We start from the raw sequence: 20,095 nt of genomic DNA on the forward strand, positions 1-20,095 counted from the left end.
AAAGTATTTTGCAGAAAATACAGCATTTTTCATTCTCCATTTAACATTGGGTGAGCACATATCAAATGTATCAAATGTAATACAGAAAAGATCCCTTACATTAGTAGTCTTGTCTTTAAAAGACAGTGTTGCAATTTAATTTATTTTAAAAGAGGAAAAATGCATACTGTTTGTCAGCTCACTTTATTTCCATTCTTATTTGATAAACACTGATTAAGATCACAAATTAAAATCCAAACTATTTATAAAACTGATGGGAAACTAGCTAAACAAATAGTTGCCTTATTTCCCCTAGCAACAGTAATAAGTGTCACAATGGTTTTTAAAAAGGATGGTTCGTGTTTAGGTTTAGTTATCAAAATCCCCAGCACATAGGCTGACAGCTTTTGAATTACATAAACTGTTTCTGTCCTTTTTGTTTCCATAGCAACTGAGTGCACAAATCTTTAGTTCTGCACATGAGAAAGGGAAAAAAAAAGCGTACCCTCTCTGAACGGGATCTGGAATTGTCTGGAACAAAAGAAAAACAGGAGAAAACGAAAAATAAACTACACTGAATTCTCTTCTACTCCCCTACACATCCTCCCCCAATCTAAATAAAACCTAGTACCAAGCATTCTCTCCTTTTGATTTTATAGATGGCTTTTTCTTGAGATGGTGGGTGCTTTGCCTTGGACATTTATCTAATCAAAGGCTAGACTCATTCATTGTTTAGTGCTTTAGTAAAGTAAATGATATTTAGTTACGTGGCTACTGTATTCACCTTGAAATGGCATTTCATTATAAATACAAACTTGTTGGATACTCTATTTCCTTTTGATTACAGAGTACTGTTATTCGTATCACCAAGGTTCTGCAGATGTTTCTAGGTTTGGTTTGCTGAAAAATCTGTTTTATAGAGGAATGCTATTTACATTAAAATATTTTGGTAAGACTTGCCACAGCAGAGAATATTTTGCCAAACTGAAAGAGATATTCACGCATATGTGAAAGTATATTTAAATATAAATCAAATACAAAACATTCAGAGGGAATAAAATTAAAGCAGAAAGAAAAATACACTGAATTTACAGAAAGCATCCCATGGCTAACATATATTGGACTAGGAACGTACTGTAGATTCAATGAGCATTTCCAACCTTAGTCAGTTTTACCTTTTTTTCCCCCCCTTTCAAAGGGGAACAAAGAGAACAGCCCTGGATAGTTCACCCCCAATAAACAGAACTATTAACGCACATTCAACAAGTGAAAAGAACTGATTGCTTTCAGGTATTGAGAGAAATGACCTTAATGTTTTCTAGATGTGAAAATAAACAGATTTAATATTGGTCTTGCTCATTTGTCAAGTGGATATAATATGTATGAGGGAGAAACAACATAAAGTGTGCAAGCATATTAAGTGCAGAAATACATTAGTATAAATATGCTATTCTACATCATTTCCATTACAAAAATGAACTTAATCTTTCTCTAATCTCTGACAAGAGGGGCAACAGTTTATAGTCCGTTGTATGACAACATTACCCTTGTTTTCAGCTGAACTTTCTTGATTTCCATTAGACAAATGAAAGGCATTAGAGACAAGTAAGAAGATTTTGTTTCAAGGGCTCTGCTTATCAAAAAGAGACTCTAAAATAAGAAATACTTTTGAAGTAGGTGCATATAGAATTGCATACGGTATTAATACTTTAAAAAATAGTCAAAAACAGGCTGTAGTTGAAGCCAGTTCTGTAGATTTTAAACCAAAAACATCCTATGATCCAGGACTCTAGCTGTTGTCTCAGTGTTCCATAACTTCGCTATTTAATCAACAATGTCAATAAATAAGTTAGATCCAAAATGATCCCAGAACATGAAACTAAGCAATGTCACCAAAGATCATATCACTCAGCTCATAAAAATGAAGTGTTTTCGATTTAGAATAGAGTTGCTTTTAGTCCATTCAGTGCTGCTTATTGCAGTACCTAAAGCATATTTTTGAAAACTTTTATTGCATTTTTTTTTGTTTGTTTGTTTGTTTCTGTCTTCTGTGTCCTACTTACACAAATAGCAAGGCAAGTTAGATTACCATAGACATTGCATACACAAAGAGGACATTATGGAGAAAGCCATCGTTACTTAAACTATCTTTTGAAGTTATCTTATGGATGTACGACTCTCTCCAGTCATGGAGGAATTTAGTATTTGGCTGTGAACCTGCTATTCTAATAATTACTGCTATTCTAATAATTACGCTAGTACTATTGTGAATTCTTTGAAAGGAAAAAAAATCTTTTACTGAGGAAAGCTTTCTTCTATTAAAGCAGTGGTTTTTTCTGATGATAAATCATGCTCAGACGTCATCATGCTTTATGACAACAGATGTATTGGAGCAAGATTGTTAAGTGGACAGTTTATTTCTTCAAAACTAAGCTACCTCAATGATTTCCATGCATACCTTAGCTGTGAGCTTAGCTCTCCACTGGGAAATGTCTGGAACAGTGTTTATCTTGAACTCTTGGCTTCTCTCTCTCTCTCTCTCTCTCCCCCCCCTCCAGCTGTAAAAGAATAAGAACATATATCTGTTTTTCCAATTGAAAAACAAAAGAAAGAAAATTACATTTTATCATTTCTCAAAGTAGAAGAATTTTTCTTTGACTTAAAAATGCTTTTTCAACAAATACTTTTTTTTAAGGAGTAATTGAGAGAAAAAATGTGTTTACATCTAGAGATTATAACTGCTAACATCTAGATTATATAACTGCTAGCATATTAAAATTATGTGTGACAATAGCACTAGCATAATTATTAGAATAGCAGGTTCACAGCCAAATACTAAATTCCTCCATGACTGGAGAGAGTCATACAACCATAAGATAACTTCAAAAGACAGCCATCCTTACTTAAACTTCCTTCATAATGTCCTCTTTATGTATGCAGTGTTTATGGCAATCTAACTTGCCTTGCTATTTGTTTAAGTAAGACACAGAATAATAAGAAACAAAAAGGCAACAGGATGTGTCTTCATCAAATAATTATTTTCCATCTGTTTTATGATAGCACTTATTTTCTAAAGTTATCATACAATTTACAGTGATTTTAAATTTCCTTTTGCTGTAAGAATCATTATTTTTGCAAATTTCTACACTATCAATAAATGGTTTTCATTCATTTTAAAAAAGATTCTTTGTCATCATTGCCAGCCTCTCCTCAAGTCTATTACTTAATTACAGTATATTCAAATTCATTACTAGCTATATGGTTTCACATGACGTTAAATTGTATGGTCTTTTCTAGAATTTTTTAGTGGCTCAGTTTCAGGGAAGTATCTAGATTATGTCTTTTTTTCTTATGGCCATCACACAGAGATATTGCAGAAAAGAAAATGCTTCTTTCAATTTCAAATCACGTTTCAGACAAGTTTGTACTTGTTTTATGTTTCAAGCAAAACTCTAGTTACATTTAATGGAAGAATTCAAAGCATGAAATAGTCCTGCTCTTGTTAAATCCAGTGACTGACTGCAAAAGAGGTCTTCAAACAGCAAGCTATATAAATGCTAATAGATGACCACTGCAGGAGAAAAAAACAAAACAAAACAAACAAACAAAAAAAACAAAACAACAACCCACATACATATGAACAAAAATAAGGAGACCAGTCTCACCCTCACCCAATCTCTCTTCCGATTCAACTCGTTTTCTACACGGAATCCATCTATGCATCCCACACAATGAACAGAAGCAATTTTTATAAAGTCTTTTTTTTTTTTTTTTTAAACCAGCTTAAAATGGCTCTACACTTTAACTTAGCTCTCTTCTTCAGTTATTTTTGTGATCCCTCCCCAGTGTTATTCCTTAACTTTTGATCAGCTATTCTGCGTCATTTTTACATATTCTTAGGTTTGTAATTCCATAATGTAAAGCAATCAGAGAATACAGGACATAGGTATGCCTGTGTTCTCATGATTATCATGTATTGGGATATTTTTAACAATCTGCATGTATATGATAAGAATGGAAGTGTTCATGCTGGTACACTTTTATAGCACAGACAAATTTGTATGTAAATAGCATCATCATTTTAAAGTTCCTGCTGAACATGGGACCTCTGCAAGAACAGAAGAGAAAGGAAACATCTACTATTCAATTATGTAGGCCCACAACATCAGAGATGGATACTGGTGGTATGATAGTAGAGTTTGAACCTCCTCACCAATATTTCATTACAGTTTGTTACCATGCAACAGATGACAGAAGAAGGGCAGTCTGAAAAATCTATGCCTGGCACTGAAGCACACGAAGCAAAGGTGCATAACAAAATTCCTCTATGCAGAAAACTCTGCATCCATTTACTTTCATCAATGCTTTCTGAACATTTATGCATTTATGGAGACTAAACACAGAAGAGCATGGTGAGGCGTTGGGTGGTACATTTCACCAGTGACAACAGTGGATCACCTCCACAGGATCAAGCACACCTTGCACAGCATGCAAGCTCAGATTCACTACCAGTAAAAATGCATAGCTAATGGTGGTGACTACTCTGGACAAAATAGAGTTTTGTATCTGAGAATTTGCTCTATCAAGTAGTGCTATTCTGGTCTTGGTATGTGCTGTTGTTTCCATATAAATAAATAGTAAGCATCACTTTCAGAGTAAATTACATAATATAAAAACAATAATAATGAAAACTGTATGCTACTGAAGTTAAGAATCTTCAAATCAAAATAAATACATAAGTAAATTAACACATTTAATCATACTCTTGCATCTGAGTGATGTGCATTTGTTTATCAACAAATGTATACACATATTAGGGATCTGATATACTCATGTAGTAGAACATACAGAAGAGGGATATTATTTCAAGTATTAGAATTTGAAGAGGTTGGAAGAATTGAGATGTAACATGCTGCATAATAAGCACATTTAGTTAATGCTCTGTTCTGCTCACAAAGTGAAACTACTTCTGACAGGTTCTCATTAATACTGGGGAAAGTAATTGCAGATAGACCAATAACAATATACAAAAAGAAGAGCTGAACTCACCCACCCTGTTAGCAAAGGGGATCACTTCCCATATAACACCCTTTGTCAGACAGCAGCCAAGGTCTAAGAGCTATTCATTCTTCTCTAGCTGGCCATTATATGAGCCCAGGCTGGCTCCAGCCCTGGGTCCACCCTTCATGGGGAACACAGGTGCAAACAACTTGCCTATGCTCCCCGGGCCAGCCACATTCCTTCACCAGGTTCTCAATCACCAATTCAAACTCTGACCTAACAATTCCCCTATGCACTCATAAAAAATTCCCCTAGAATGTGAAGTTGTGTCATTTGTGATAAAAAAAGATTACCAAGAATGTTGTTTCACCGTATTGTAAGCAAACCACAGAATTCCAAAGTTAAACACCAGTAAATCTTTATGGGGTAAGTTTAAATTGAAATTGAACCTCACAGAAAAGACCATTGTTCACTTTTTCTCAACCAGAATTTGAGATGTAAGAGCTCTGAACAAAAAAACACAATCATGGAAAAATAGAATTCTTAAAGTTGGAAAGGACCTCTGAAGACTATCTAATCCAGCTCCCCTGCAATGAACAGAGGCAAGTACAGCTAGATTAGTTTGCCCAGGGCTTGATTCTGCCTTAACTTGAAGGTCTCCAGGGACGGGACATCCACTACATTTCTGGGCTACCTGTTCCAGTGCCTCAACACCATCACTGTAAAAGACTTTTTCCTTACATCTAACTTAAATGTATTCTATTTAAGATTGAAACCATTTCCCCCTTGTTCTAACACAACAGACTCTACTAAAGAGTCTGTCCCCTTCTTTCCTGTAGCTCCCCTTTAGATATTGAGAGGCTGCTATCTGGTCAACTTGGAGACTTGTCTTCTCCAGGCTGAACAGCCCCAGCTCTCTCAGCCTGAACAGCCCCAGCTCTCTCAGCCTGTCGTCGTAGGAGAAGTGTTCCATCCCTTGGAACGTTTTTGTTGCCTTCCTCTAAATGTGCTGCAACATCTCTATGTCACTTCTGTACTGAGGACACCACAGCTGGATGCAGTACTCCAGGTGAGGCCTCACTTGTGCAAAGTAGAGGGGCAGGATAACCTTTGACCTGCTGGTCATGCATCTTTCTATGCAGTCAAGGGGACGGTTGGCTTTCTGGTCTGTGAGAACACATTGCTGGCTCATGTCCAGCTTGCCACTGACCAGTACTCCTCAGGTCTTTTTCAGCAGGGTTGCACTCAATCCTTTTGCCCCCAAGACTGTATTCGCAGTGGATGTTGCCTCAACTAAGGTGCAAGATTTTGCATTTGAATTTGTTGAGCCTTGTTCACCTGGACCTACACTCTGGGTCCCTCTGGATGACATCCCCTCCCTCTGGTGTATATTCCCAATAGTATATTTTTATATATTCCCAATGGTAATAATAACCACGAATAAAACCACTGGTATTTTTATTAAAAAGAAAAAAAAGCATAGACAGCTATAGATGTATGGTTATATTGTAAATGCATGTTATATTAATGGGATGTAAACAGAAATTTCAGGAACTTGTCGTTACTGTGCAACAAATACCATTTTTCAGCTGTGTGACTGTGTACATGCTTACACAGGAGACAAACAGCCACAGTATACACAGTGTTAATATGCAACACTTGGAAGAAAAAAGATACTCATCCTGACCAGGATTTTTTGTGGGAAACTTCCATTAACTCCTGTGGAGCCAACTTTTCCTCGAAGGAAGGCAGGTTCTGATTCAAGTACTGAAGATTCAACCAGTGCTCAGTTTATTTAAATTGCTCAGTGAGTACATATGCAGTCATTCTACACCTACAATACAAGTACAATACTCCAAAACATCTGGGTCCATTGCAATATTGTGCACAGCACAAAATGGTGTGTGAGGCATGGTCTATTCTTGAGTTTTCTTTTGGAAAGAGGCATGACAAGTTAAAGAGTTTGTTACAAAATATATCTCCTATCCAGAAGTATAGAATCACGGAATGGCTTGGGTTGGAAGGAATCTCAAGGTCTATCAAGTCATTAAGTTCTAACCCCACATGCTGCGGGCCAAGTGCTAGACCAAGTACCAGATCACATTGCCCAGGGCTCCATGCAACCTGGTCTTTAACATCTCAACCTATTCCATCATGTCACCACCCTCTCAGTGAAAATCTTCCCCCAGACGTTTAATCTAAATCTTCCCTTTTTTAGTATAAAACCATTCTCCATTGTCCTATCACTATTTACTTTTGTAGAAAGTTGACTTCCCTCCTGTTTATAATCTCTTTAAATACTGGAAGGCTGTAAGGAGGTCTCACTGCAAGCCTTCTCTTCTCTGGGCTGAACAAGACCAGCTCCTTCAGCTGTCTTGCTAGAAGAGGTGCTCCAAGCCTTGGATAATCTTTGTGGCCCTCCTTTGGACTGTCTCTGTAAGTTTTTCTGTGTTAGGGTTCCCAGACCTACATGCGGTACTCGAGACAGGGCCTCACAAGGGCAGAGTAGAGAGGAACAATCAGCACCCTCACTCTACTGGTCACCCCTCTTTTGATGCAGCCTAGGATACCATTGACTCATAAGTTCTTCTCAGCAGGTACTATCCCAACCCAAGTGCATAATCAATTGCTTTGCTTTCTTGACCCTCATTCGGTTCACATGGGCCCACCTTTTGAGTTCATCAACGTCCCTCTGGATGGTCCCTTCCTTCTACTGTATCAACAGCACTTCTCAGCTTGGTGTCATTAGAAAACTTGCTGAGGGTGCACTTGATCCCACTGTCTGTGTCATTGATAAACGTGTTAATGAGTACCAGATCCAAGATGGACCCTTGGGGGACGCCACTCATTTTCAGTCTACACCTAGACATAGGGTCATTGACCAGAGTCCTCTGGCTGTGACCTTCCAATCAATTCCTTATCCAACAAACAGTCTATTCTTCAAATCCATTTCTCTCCTATTTAGAGATACAGATGTGGTGGGGATCATGTAGAAGGCCTTGAAGGAGTCCATGTAGATGACATCAGTTACCTTCCCTTGCTGAGTTTCAAACCACATGCCCATATTGCCAAAAAAGAGTTCTTAAAACATTTGTCCTTTCCAACAATCACATAAGGAAGGGCTCTTTTATCATTTTACAAATCTTTATAAGAGACAAAAATTTCTATGGCAGAATGTACATATATTCTAGTTAGCTTGTACTATATCTGAACTGATTTCTCAGCTACTTAACATACATGATAATCAAGGGGCTGAAATGAAATTAGTGATGGATTTCTTTGGTAAACTTACCCACTCTGCACTCAAGTGTTCTCTGTGTTCATGTTTTACACTGATATTTAAGTAGTAACATAGAAGAAAAAAAAATAACCTGGAAAGGCAAAGAATAACACATTTAGCAGTTCTGGATTGGGACATTAAATGTCACAAAAGAAAACTGATTAAAATCTTTTCTTTTCTTTTCTTTTCTTTCCCAGATTCAAAGAACGGTTGAGGTCAGAAGGAACCTCTCAAGGACATCTGTTCCAGGTTCACCTTAGATCAGGCTGTCCTGAATCATGCCCAGATGGCTTTCCTCCATGGTTGGAAATTCCACAACCTATCTTGGCAGTCTATTCCAGTGGATAAAATTAGTGATCCAATGAATGTTGTAAAAGGTGATTGAAAGTGCATGCACTTGAGGGTCCAGATCTTTTTCAAAATGTCACCTGTACAAATTTTACTATCTCCCATTTATTTGCTTGTTTTTGTTTGTTTTCTGTATTTTATTTGCTTAGCTTGCTTTCATAAAAGCAGAGCAGATTCACATAAATAATGACTTTCTTTGTTTTTCTTTTTTTACTAATGAAGCATATCAAACGACAATCTGACCCTATTATATGAGACTAATATAGAGTCAGAAGAGACAATGTAGAGCTGCTTCCCAGGTTTCATTTAAAGTAATCACTAAGTAACTGAGTTAATTATGCTTGAATGCTTATGCCTACCACAAATAAGCATTCCTGAGAGTACTGGTCTTCAAGAATATGCAACAGCATTGTTCTTAGTATGATATGAGTGACACAATTTCACTATGGGATAATTGAGAATGCATAAATGCAGATTCATTCCTAGCATTCTATACGTGAAAATTGAAAAATTGGTTTTTGAGACCCTGCCTACGTTTGAACAGGTGGATTTTCAAATGAATTTTCATTTTCATTAAGCACAGGAGAACTGGCTAGTTTACCCTTGTAAAAGAGAAGTTGCATTTGTTGAGAGTGCACTGTTCAGATTCACAGAGAGAGTATGCCCTCAATTTCACTGCACTATTGCAGTGTTCATTCAACTGATGAAGTTCTCAACTAAAGGGCAGCACACACTTTGTTCTAAGTTCCTGCTGGAATGAAAAAGCTGACAGAGGGAAACTTGCACAAAAGACATTGTGCTGTTAAAGCTTGCTCAAAGCGACAGTTGTCAGATCTCTTTGAAATGAAATTGAAAAGGAAAAACCAATTTTCTTTGATAACAAAGTTCAGCTCATTTTGTTGCTGTACCTGTATAATTTACTTCTATGTAAAAGAAATTATGACTACATCTATTTGACAATATAGTTTATACTGGTACAGGCATAGATCATAATATTTCTTTCTGTTTTGAATCATATTTATAGGTAATAAATAAAAATGAATTTCTTCTGTTAAAAAGAATAAGTATTATAATTTTACTTTATTCTTTTATCCTATCAAATGTAATTTGTATGGCCTAGACTTGATTTGAAAACATAATGTTCAGTGTTTTCTTTATTCATATTTTTGGCAATTAACAAATAATAAGATTTTATATATTTCAGGGATGAAATGAGCTCCTAGAGAACTTAAGCAATTATGTGAAGATGTAAATAATAAATCGAGATAAATTGTAAATAAATACGTTTCTTATAAATTTTGAAATATGTTCATGAAATATGCATTGATTTGATTTCTGATAATAGTAAAATACAAATATATTATGATAAAATATAAGCTACAATGCCTATTAATTATAAAATTATTTATATTCTTATAATTTTGAAAATATGTTAATAAAATCTGCTTTATGCCACACAATGTCTGGATACTTGGGAATATGGAAAAATAATATGAAATGTGTCATTTTTATATTTCAGAGTTTGCTAGAATAGTTGGTTAACTGTAACAGTCTACAGGATATTTTTCTTTCCCTCTGTTTTTCATGGAAGAGTTTTTGTCCTGCTACAGTACAAGTAAATCTTCTGGAGATAAAATCAAAAGTTTGAGAGAAGGATTAAATTCTTGAAATTAATCTATTATCTACAGCAAGAATGATATGCCTTTTGTAAGTATAAAAGTACGTCATTCCATTTTTATATAAATAGGATATCTAAGCTCAAGAAAGACTACTTCAATCCATGCATCTTTTAAAATCATTTTTAAAGGCACAATGATTAATTGTTCTGGAAAATTATCTTTTCAGATTATCTTCATGCAAATAAATATTCCTTTGCCAGTAAGAACAATTTTGCTGCCATTTTAACATAGTTGTATACTGATCTACAGTCAGATTTCTAGTTTCAGTAGTTTTCTTCCAGCACTGTGTTAAGTCTGTGCAAAGCTGCCTCAGTCAAAACTCGATCAGAATGATCAGCTGCTGGACGTAGGGAGCTGCGTAAAGTAGAGTTTAAATTTAATTAATAATTCTGAAACAAATGAAATCTAATTTTCTGCAGGACTGACTGAGAAGTTTAGTTTAGAATGGATTAAGATGTGGAGGGATGGTGCTCAAAAAGGGTGATGATCTGCTTGTCAGTGAGCAGAGAAACTGGCTTTTCTCGTCTATCTTAAAGTAACCACTTGCTTTGGATTTTATATTTTATGCTTTAAACTGTTTTTTGTTTGTTTGTTGTTTTTTATTTCCTATAATAACAAATCGCAAACTTTTGTAATGCAAATCAGCTTACGCAGCTGTAAAGTAAAGTAATATAATTGACTATTCAAAGAACTGACAGAAGTAACTATTGATTTGCCTCACAGGGGAAACCAGCAGCAGAAAAAGGATTTGCATTTAGTGTAATTCTTGCAAGCACCATCAAAATTGGACTACAATTCTCTTCCTTCTTTTTATTTTATTTTATTTTATTTTTGTACATAAGACATAGTGAGAGCTAAAAATATTTAAAATATTCATTACAGCTTAAAATATAAACAGGTTGAGTGTGTGTAAAATCAAAGCAACTGTGTTTTATGTGCAGCACTGAAAATGTCTCCAGAATTGTTTCTTTTGTTTTGTTGGCATCTTTAGGAGTGGAAACTGTTCCCCTTAAGGGATGATAATGCATCCTGGAGAGATAACAGAACACACATTTGTGTCCAGAAATTTCGGGGTTTTGCACGTGGGAGTAGAGTATGAATATAATTAATATATTTTATATATAAAACATAAATTCTATTTTGGTAATGTGTTGCTGGGAGCTGGGAATTTCCAGCAACACCATCACACATGTACACTTTTTTTTCTCATGCCTGTCCTAAAACTTAGTATGTTAAAATCCTCCTTTGCTACCAGAAGCAGAAAAGAACATTAAGCTCAACCTCTTTCCAGTGACTGAATCCTAGACAGCTGACATTGCTTCCAAAAAATGTCAACAGGCTGGCATAATAGCAAAGAGGTTAAGCTTCTGTTTAGTTTACAGATTGGCAAACAGATGAGGATCACCGGTATTTCAATTATTGGTGAACCAATGGGCTTCTGAGCATGAAAGAGACTGAAATTCAGTCTTGGAAAAGTCAATGGTACTGTAATGTGTTCTGAGCTGGTCCTTGTTTAACAGGAGTGATGGAAAAAGAGTTTTGAAAGTATCAACATACTGATTATGTCACTGTAATCTTGGTGATAGTCACAAGGCTTGAAAAAAATTATGCCGTTTCAACAACAGAATTTCTTTTTCTTGTTAGAAACAACCTATGTTTGTAGAAAGGAATGATGTATAACATCGTATTCACATTCATATTCCACCATTTGGAAGAAAGTTATTTTTGTGACATGCTTTGAGCAGTTAAACTTCAGATAAAGGATGGGGACTAAACCTGTGTCTCTCTGAATCTCTCTGATACCCAGGAAGTAAAGCAAAACAAAAGCATTTTTCTTAGAAAACATACTATATGAATTTAGTGAGCTTAAACTGCAAGTCTCTGTCTCGCTCCAATTTATAGGAGGGAGATGAGGTTCTTCTAATATCTGTATACACAGCGTGAGATTAAGAAACAACGGTTCAAATGTTGGTCCAACCAGTTTATTATAAATCCTAATCAGGGAGATGGGGAAGGGAAGGAGGGCAATAGAAAAGATAGGAAAGAAGCAAGAATCGCGTAAAGCGGGGATATTCACCACCAGGAGCCAGCAGCGGTCCCGTTGTGCAACGTTTCGAAGGTCCGAGGCAGAAGCGGCAGGGCTAGAGCAGCAGCTGCGTGGCCGGCCTTGGGCAGCAAGCAGGTAGCAGGAAGAAGTCGCAGAGCCAATCTGGGAGGAAGCAGCAGGACTCAGGTAGCAGGCCCAGGAAAGTCCGTCAGCATGCAGGAATTCCGTAGTGAGGAATCTGATGGCAGACACCTTTGTTCTTCTTCAGCATTGTGGTAGAGCGCAGAGCAAATCCAGGAGGGAGAGGGGCAGGTCGTGAGGCTTCTCATGGCAGAAACCTCTTCTTCTTCATGAGGAATCTGTTGCCAGAAAAACCTAAACCTCATGGTTTTCGATTCCTCTTTTATCCTTCTTCTGCCAGCCTACATGACATCCCTGGGTGCTTAAGCAAGAGTCATGTGAGTACCCCCTGAGATGGCCATCTTCCTTGAGATAAGTCCACACAAAAGACCACTTTATGGTCATTAATCTGCAGCTTATCTCTCTCATTGCCCCTGGACTTGTTCATCTGTGTCCCCAGCCAGCTTTGAAACAATGATGTAAAATAATAATCTCTTACAGTCTCAATTTTTTTTTTTTCATAATAAAGGTTGATTTGCAAGATGCTTTTATGTATATATGGACGTCAACCAAGTAGCCTTAAGCATCTGTGCAACAGCCAATTTGTTGTGGTTTAACTCAGTGGGCAGATCAGAACCACACCGCCATTCACTCATTCCCCCACAGTAAGATCGAGGAGAGAACTCGAGGGAAGAAAAGGTAAAATTGGTCAGCTGTGATAGACACTTTAATAGGGTGGGGGAAAAAAATAAAAGAATATATAAAATAAGAGATGCACAATGTATTACTGCACCCAGTCAGTCCCCAAGCAGTAGATGCACCCCTTGACAACTCTCCTAGTTTTATTGTTCACCATGATGTTATAATATTTGGAATATACCTCTGGCCAGTTTTGGTCAGCTCTTCTGGTTGTCTCCTCCCAGCTCCTTATGCCTCTCCAAACTCCTTGCTAGCAGGGTAGTTTAAGTAGAAAAGCTTTTGACTTATTGTAAGTTCTGCACTGCAGCATCTAAAATACTGGTGTTTTATCAACATTACTCTCCTAAATTCAAAGCAAAGCACCACACCGGCTACTAGGATGAAAATTAACTCTATCCCTGTCAAAACCAGGACATTTACCACGTTTATGCACTAGGGGAAGATGTGCAACTTCTTGTCTGAGTCTCTGAGACAGATCATTAAGGGACTCTTCTTAAACCCTGTGATAAAAGGGGCTACTGCCAGACCTTTTTTAATGAGCAGAAGTATTTTTATTGTTCTGTAGGGATCAAAAGCATTGGCAACATTTACACCCACTTGTATCACACACTTTTTGTTGTTCCAGAAAGTAGGGCTGTGATGCCTGGTTCTCTTCATTGGCATGAAATTCATCAGCAGAAGCTTAAATGACTACCGAGAAGCTATTAAAGAAGTGGGAATAAAAAGCAAAAACTTCACTAATTTTAAAAAGAAAGAGGTGGGTGACAGTCTTTTTAGTATGCCCTCCTTACACTACTAATACAATGGAATAAATACTGAAAAAGAGCTAAAATCCATTAACAGTGGAATTTTTGTTTGGCTTATAGATAGCTCAACAAACCCAGTACATATACCAGAATGAAGAAGCAGAAAAAAAGCAAGTAAAATGGCCTCATTGAAAGATTTCATCAGTCATTCAGCATTTTTAATTTAAAAAAAAGACCTAGTATATGAAAGAAAGCAGTTCAAAATTATTAAGTGAAAACTAGACACTCAGTTGGTTTCAGATAACTTTTCTCTGATTTTTTTTTTATTTGAAATTTCAGAGAGAGCATTAAGAGGATTAAACAGTGAAGATGGTAGAAAAGGAAAAAATAATAAATTGCTAGGAGTTATTTACTGATATGCAGTCGGCAGATACATCAGGCAATTCTTTAATGGATTCATGATACGGAAGAGGTGATACACAAAATAATTACATCATAACTTGAGGATAAATTGGGTATAAAGAATGAATTGCAAAATGAAACTCAGAGACTATTTTAGAAAAATCCCACTGGTTAGTAAAGAATAAATATTCTCAGAATGAGAGACTGTGAAAACATAGATGAAAATTTGGAAGGTGAGGAAACAATGCAGCAAAAAAGAATTTATATTACAACTTCAAAAAGCAGTTTTATTCATATGTGTATATGGGATAGGAATCTATTCTGATTAGATATTTGGATATGATTCTTACCCTCAAAAATCAGTGACATCGTGCTCTTGGCACCAATGCTGGAAGAGAGACCACATAAAAAAACATGAGTAAGAAATTTGCATTTTGGATAGGAGGTGCTATGGTATGAAAACAACAGTATAAAATTGGTTTTCTTTACACTTAGCATTTGTTATACACATTTAGAAATAATGTTTGACCTTAAAAAAAAAAACAAGAAAAAAAAACCAGTGCAAATGAGTGATTCTCTTAGCTTTTTTTCCACAATAATCTGATCTGATTTTGAGTCATAGGCTTCAAGAGCTACTTCTAGAAGCCAGAGGATTGTGCCTTAGCAATGTATTGATCTGCCATTGGCATCAGAATTACTGATTTACTTTAACTCATTTCTATAAGTTTTATTCTTCTCTTTTATTTTTAATTCAGTAAAATGATTAAGGAATTAGAATGCCTGCAAGTTCTAACACTTTCATAAATTAAGGGTCAGATAGATGTAACAAAACACAGAAAAATAAAAATTGTTTTGCTTAGTTTGTATTGGTATTTACATGAAGCAGTGTTTTTGTCATTACTGTCAGTGGCTGTCACTGTCATCTTTTTCAAGATCCATTCTTCATCTGAGTAGGCTGAAACAGATCCTTATCTATCTGTTATTCCAAATAACTTCTTCGTAAAAAAATAAAAATAATAATAATAAAAAAATCAACACTAAGCTCAAAGTGCTGGCAGAGGACTTAATTCAGTGGTTCATTCAGATTTTAGTATATCCCAATGCTAATTGTAGTCAAAGTAAATAATTTTTAATTGTGTAATAATAAAAATATTTTTATTCTTTGAAAACTATACAGAAAACAACAGTAGAAGGGATGGGATGGGCAATTGGAAAGAGTTTATGGAGCAAAAATAGTACAGTTGTTTCAAACTTAGAAAATAAAATTTTGGAAACTTTATTTCTGAAAAACGGTTGTAATTGTTTTTGATGGCTTGACTTTGTTCAACTAAGAGGCTTCTGCTGATAAATGTCGTGCCAAAATAGGTTTATTTGCAAAATCAGGTATAGGCCAAAATAGTATGATACCTGCTATTAGAAAATTGAAAAGGACATTATGGAATACATAAAACTTGGCAGAAGTGAGGTTTAATTAGAATGCACCTTAAGTACTTCACTCCACTCCCTTTTTAATTATTCCAACACACATCTGAAATCTAAATGCTTTTTTAAATTTGCTTTGAATCCAGAAACACATTTTCTCTTTCTGCTGGATGTGTTTATTCAGGGTTAATTTACAAACTCTTAAAATAAGCTGAAGATTGCTAGCAGCTCTGAATAATCATAATCTCTGTTAGTAAGTGGAACTTCCCCATAAAAAAAAAAAGCAAACAAAGCAAACAAAAAACAACCCTGTGTGTTTTTGTGATGTTGTCTTTTAAAAATATATCTGTTTATGCGAACTATATCAGTTCAGAGTCTCTTCGCTATATGATAACTTCTCTGCATACAGGCATTTCACTTATAGTATGCAACACTAACATTGCTTGTGCTTGATGGATTTGTGTCAGCCTCCATGAATGTACACCATCATCTGGCTTTCTGTTAGGTGTTCTCCCAATAGTGCATGTCAGATTCAGGTCCTGTTTAAATTCAACAAACATTTTTAACTATTTTTCATCTATTGTATTTGTCTAGTTCAAATTTCCTGAAATGTATTCAGATAAGCCTTTAGACTGAGCTTAACACTGAACTAAGCCCTCATAGCCAGTGGAGAGTTAGTGTAGGATAGGCACAACCCACTAAAGTCATTCTGTCTTTGCTCTTAACAATAAAAATTGTGACAGCAGCTCATGTATACCTGTGCTGATTTCTAAAGTGTTACAAAGTATGTTCAGAGTAGAGTTTTCATGAATGTAGAACCCCCTTGCTACTACTAGGGTAAGGATATATTCCACCAGCTTATGAGAAAACTCATAACCAGAACAAGCTCTGAAATAAGTGATACCTTGAATACCTGCATAATTTAAGAGTTTTAGCTGCATTATTTACTTTGCTGGACTTGAAAAAGTATTTAAGTACAGCAATTTGATGTAGAAGTTGTTCTTGAAGAAATGTTTCTTGAAGAAATACTTCTTCCTGTAGAATGGGACAAATTGTCAAGAGGCTATAAAACTAGCACTGAAAATGTTACCTTCATTTTAGGTGCAGTGTATTGTGTTAAATCTTTACAATTGTGAGCTGAAAACATTTTAGCCTGATCTTAAAAAACAGAATGTGCAGTCATTATTCAGAAGCCAACCATCAGTTGCTGATGAATATAGAATACACACTCGAGAGACTTGGATGCATATCTTATTTATTAAGTTATATTAGCTACTGTTTTTTCAGACTGAGCTTTTTTGTTTTCCTGGTTTAACAAAATTTGAACTTCTGTTCATGAAGTGATTAGCAAGTATTTAAGGAATTCCTTTTACCATTAGAAAAGTTTGAGCTAAAATTTTGCATCAGTACATCTGTCATAAAGAATGATGTCTGTCAATTGGATGCTTAGGCTAACATATTAAGAAATTTTTTTTAAGATTAATAAAAGAAAATAGCATCTAGTATTGTTACTAATAAAAAACTCAAATGATTATTTTTCATTTAGTTTTGCTTTTGAACTGCTTCAAACATCTCAGGAAGTACTCCAGTCCTCCTAGTATAATGACTAAAACTGGAGTGACAAAAAAGCAAATGAAATAAATAATAGTTTCAGTGGGGACCATAAAAAACATCAAAGAACAGAGTTACTCATACAATACATTATCATGATGCCAAAGTAGGAAATTAATTACTGCAAAACAGAAGAAATCCCTATGAAGAAATAAAAACCAAAATATTTTGTTTCTCATGTATCTGTGACAATAATTTTGTCATTTAATTAGGTATTAAGTTTGCAAAAATGCTGGCATGATAAAGCAGACTAATTATATTTTCTCTTAATGACTGATAGAGGAATGAAATGTTAACATTCCTTATCCCTCTATCAAGTCTATGCTTGGAAAATATCCCTTTTATTATTACTGTTAATCATTGGCTTTGAGGAAGTTGGCAAGAACTATCAAAAGCCAAGTAGTGTGACATGAATGCCAGCTTCACAACATAATCAGGGTCTGGTGGGATGTATAATAAAATATGCCAGACAGTCATTATTATGTACTTTTGAGAACATTATACACACTTATTCCACTCACTTAGCATCTGAATGACAACAAGCAGGTGAGAACATCAGTACAATACATCATGTGAGACAGTTGCCATTGTGAACATAACATAAAAGAGTGTGACAGAGTTGAAAAATGGTAGGAATGCTCTGTTCATACCTTGCAGGTATTGTTATACTTTGATAGTGAAATGAAGCTTGCTGGGTAAAAGGATATGTCTTGTTGTCATCGCAGGTAGTACTTCTGTGACAAATAGCAAGAAGTCTGCATTTTTTAATAAAAACCACAAGGTTTTTAAAGTTATTGTTAGTGTAAGTAAAGTGCCAATCTGTTCTTAGCTCTTTTGTTATACACTCTTATTTTTCTTTTTTCTTTTTTCTTTCATAAAATAAGGGCTAGATTAATCATTAATGAACTCCAAAACTATGGCTTTCAGTTGCAGTAATGAAAGACAGAATTATACCATAACATTACTCAGTGACTAAAGAATCAACATCCTTACCTATTTCTATAATATATTTCTGGATTATGAAAAGCTACTTTATGTAATACAAATAACTGAAAAGTACTTTCTCAGCTTCAGTTTCCCTCACTTCCACTGCAGTGTTTCAAAATGCAGTTTTGACAAGATTTTTCCTCTTACTCTTCTAGCCATAGTCATTCTAATGCTGGGATTAGGGGTGAAGAAAGGGGCTCAGCTGAAGTGCATCTATGCCAATGCATGCAGCGTGGGCAACAATTAGGAGGAGCTGGAAGCCATCATGCAGCAGATAAACTGTGGCTTAGCTGCTATTACAGAATCATGGTGTGATTGTTCACATAACTAGAGTGCTGCAATGGATGGCTTTAAGATTTTTAAGAGGGATAGGCAAGAAAGGAAGTGCCTTGGTGTGGCTGTCCATGTTAGAGAGTGTTTTGATATTGTTGAGCTTGGGGCTGGGAATGATTGAAATCTCTATGAGTAAGGATCAAGGGGAGTTCCAATAGGGATGACATCCTGGTGGGGATCTGTTATAGACAACCTAACCAGGGAGAGGAGAAAAGAGGAAGAGGGGAAAGAGGGTTAGGGAAAAAAGTAGGGAAATGATCCTAAAAACAAAATAGCAGCAACGAGCTAAGTGAGAAAACTAATTTACTAAATATGATAGCAAAATGCAAGATGATACAATATAATACAATATAATTGGAATTGAAGCTAGTAAATCAAATAAATGAGGGTGCCCAAAACTGAAGGCATTATTCTAATGCTGAAGGCAAGATGGCTAGGGAGCTCACACCTCAGAGACAAGCAGTAGAAGAAAGGTCAGTCTCGTGACTTGCGAGTGGTTTTGTCTTTCCCCCTGAACAGAAAATGGAAACAGGACAGTGAAAGTCTTTGGAGATATACAGTTCTTCTCTTCTGAGAATCGGGTACCCAGAAATGTTGACAATCCACAGAAGTGGAGCATTAACTATTTAACTCCCAGTGCACCACATGATGTTACGATGTGGAATACCAGTAACAAAAATCATAACTGTTATACCTGATATATACTGGAAATACAACACAGAGCAGAAGAATACATCTAGGAGGTTCCTGAAATGTATGGAAGATAACTTCCTGATGCAATTAGTAAGAGAGCCTACCAGCGGAGCAGCCCCACTAGACCAGCTGTTTATAGAGAAGGACTGAATGAAAATGTGGAAGTAGGGAGGTATCTTGGACAGAGAGACCACGAAATGATAGAGTTCTCAATTCTTGGTGAAGTCAAGAGGAGAGCCAGCAAAACTGCTACTTTGGGCTTCTGGAGGGCAGACTTTGACCTATTTAGGACCCTGCTAGGGAGTGCCCCTTCTGTACATGAAAGACCTTGAGGCCCTGGAGCATGTCCATAAATGGGCAGAGAATCACAGAATCACCAAGGTTGGAAAAGACCTTCAAGATCATCCAGTCCAACCATCCACCTACCAACAATAGTTCTCACTAAACCATGTCCCTCAACACAAAATCCAAACATTCCTTGAACACCTCCAGGGTCGGTGACTCTACCACCTCCCTAGACAGCCCATTCCAGTGCTTGATCACTCTTTCAGAAAAGTAGTATTTCCTAACGTCCAGCCTAAATCTCCCCCCTGGCGCTGCTTGAAGCCCTTTCCTCTGGTTCTATCACTAGTTACATGGGAGAAGAGGCTGACCTCCAGCTCACTACAACCTCCTTTCAGGTAGTTATAGAGAACAGTAAGGTCTCCCTTGAGCCTCCTCTTCTCCAGACTGAACAATCCCAGTTCCT

The 20,095-nt window shown here is 36.2% G+C and overlaps 1 long non-coding RNA gene across 1 annotated transcript; it reads right to left on the bottom strand.

Annotated features, from left to right (window-relative positions):
* Window positions 1-178: 178 nt before the first annotated feature.
* On the bottom strand, window positions 179-5,092 carry LOC109368011. The gene is made up of 3 exons (XR_002115652.1): window positions 5,033-5,092; window positions 2,438-2,537; window positions 179-510 (listed from the first exon to the last, which is right to left on the bottom strand). It is a non-coding gene; the product is annotated as an uncharacterized LOC109368011 (long non-coding RNA).
* Window positions 5,093-20,095: the final 15,003 nt, after the last annotated feature.

Source organism: Meleagris gallopavo, chromosome 5, assembly GCF_000146605.3.
Source record: "Meleagris gallopavo isolate NT-WF06-2002-E0010 breed Aviagen turkey brand Nicholas breeding stock chromosome 5, Turkey_5.1, whole genome shotgun sequence".
Lineage (NCBI taxonomy): Eukaryota > Metazoa > Chordata > Aves > Galliformes > Phasianidae > Meleagris > Meleagris gallopavo.